The 2,257-nt window shown below is 33.1% G+C and overlaps 1 long non-coding RNA gene across 1 annotated transcript; it reads right to left on the reverse strand.

Moving 5' to 3' along the window:
• Positions 1-16: 16 nt before the first annotated feature.
• On the reverse strand, positions 17-1,947 carry LOC110035422. Its single transcript, XR_002295140.1, has 4 exons — positions 1,829-1,947; positions 1,484-1,604; positions 179-281; positions 17-86 (listed from the first exon to the last, which is right to left on the reverse strand). It is a non-coding gene; the product is annotated as an uncharacterized LOC110035422 (long non-coding RNA).
• Positions 1,948-2,257: the final 310 nt, after the last annotated feature.

A 2,257-nucleotide genomic window follows, 5' to 3' on the forward strand; every position in this document is an offset into this window, starting at 1 on the left:
GCCTCATTTCATAGGGAACCTCAATGTGGCTCTCTCCCTAATTCCAAATGAGGGCATCAACATATCGGTGCATAGCTATTATCATCCTACAAGTGTTAACAAAGCCTTCATCTAAATGGATCCCTTTCTATTAGAGTTGAAATAGTGTTTTGTACTAGGATTTGCAGCAAAATTGTACCTAACTAGGTTGACATCGTGCCTCGTGTCAAAATCCTCTGAAACTATATTTGCTTGTGATAACATTAGGCCTCATGTCGAAATCCCCAGTAAAATCGTATTTGCTTGGGTCAACATCATGTGTAATGTCAAGATCACCAACAAAGTTTCACATAGTTAGGTAGGGATCCATAGTTTTAAAAAAGAACAAAAAAAAAAAAACTTAAAAAAAATAATAAAAAATTAATAAAAAAAGAAAAACAAAACAAAACAAAAAAGAAAATAAAATGGAAATAAAATAAATGAGCAACTCACGACTAAAAAATATTTAGAACAAAATATGAAATAGATCATGTATGAAAAGAAAAAACATTTCCAATCAATACTTCATGGAAGTTAAATATGTAAGTTGGAGTACATGCATATCCATTTTGATGAAGCAGATGAGGGGCAAGAAGCAAACAAGAGTACAAGGAAAATACTGAGCGCAATTACAGCAATACAAGTAAAAAATCCCAATGTAGTCCATGTTGTTCATACCCATTTACATGCTGACATGTAAGAGGATACCTAGCATGCGTGTAGTTTGTTGATGTTCAAGTTTTTAATTATTAACTGTAAATGAAACAGCATATACTGAGATTAGATAGTGTTATATTAGAAGAATAGCACGCTTTTAATGTAAAAAAAAATTATATCTCGGTAAAATAGACTGAAATAATTAGTTATATCCTGCTAGACATGACAAGAACATAAGTTATCAAGATACATCACTTTGGCAGCTAGCTGAAATGAGAAGAGAAAGCTATGCTTAGATAGTTTTTATTTATTCGATCGCATAGATGGGGGATATAATAAAGTCCCCATTGTAACGTCAGGTCGTAAAAGAAATTATAAAAGGTTAAACGGAGGTGTTGGTGCCAACTTAGGTGAGGGGAAAGTAAAGGAGATTTGGGGAAGTTTTGTTAGGGGGTATCCGTAAACATGCAACGGAAATATCCTGTTGTATTTTTCTCTAATTTCAATCCAACCTCTCAGCAGAAAATACCTATAACAAAGAAAAAAAAACCGTATTCCACAACAAAATGTATTTAAATGGATGTTTTATCAGATGACATGTATTATATACCTAGAAAAAGAGCCGATAGAAAGAATGGGATAACTTAGAGGTAGAACAATTTACTGGTAAAAATTAGGTAAGGAGTGCAGGGCTTATAAAGGGATATGTTTTTTGGGTCCGGTGATTAATATGAACTCGCCTGAGTGACTTTATATCAAATCCATTCTTATATCAATCATTAAAAAGATTTCAAAAGAAAGAAGTTACCTTCACAATGCCATCAACTAATGTCCGTTTTTGAAAAGGATGACTTAGATGGTACTAATGCAGTGTCACCAAAGTATGCCGTGATTCCTTTCAAACTAGTTTCCATGTAGTTCTCTTCAATCTGCCCAAGAAAATAGTTAAGAGCTAAAGAAGTTTTGGTTTAACAGAACAGTTCAAAGTAGCTCACTAGACATGGTGTATTTTTCATACAGCAAACCTAGTTACTAATAGCCATCAACCATCTCAATCTCTTAGAGAAGTAAGTCATATAGTGAGACCCACATGCTGTTAAGAATTGCGACAACAAACATCATTGGCTAGAATAAAGTCATATACTTGCCACACCTTCAACGTTAATGGTGGACAAGATAGCCAAGAAAGCTCTTCCACTTGACTTAAGTCCACGTTACGGGGAAGGAACATGATAATGTTGGGAGTTATTTCCTGAGCAGCCTGAAATATCAAATACCTACAGTTACACAATCATAAGTGAACTTAATGTGACAAATCAAATATTTAGAAACTGCAAAATGTAAATGCCAATTTAGAAACTTAATATGTGAATGCATTATTCTTATTCTCCCAATATCCTGAACTTATTATGTAATGATAGATTTTCTTGGTTCTAGATGGCTTTTAATAAATTAGGATTGAAATCTATGATATTTTAGACCTTTTTTTATTATTATTTTACAAGACTCTAGGTTTACAATTTCCAAATTTTCAATGCTTAAAAGCATGGAGCTAATGGTGGTACTTCTTTAGATTTGAAGA

This window comes from Phalaenopsis equestris, unplaced genomic scaffold, assembly GCF_001263595.1.
Source record: "Phalaenopsis equestris unplaced genomic scaffold, ASM126359v1 Scaffold197669, whole genome shotgun sequence".
Taxonomy (NCBI): Eukaryota; Viridiplantae; Streptophyta; class Magnoliopsida; order Asparagales; family Orchidaceae; genus Phalaenopsis; species Phalaenopsis equestris.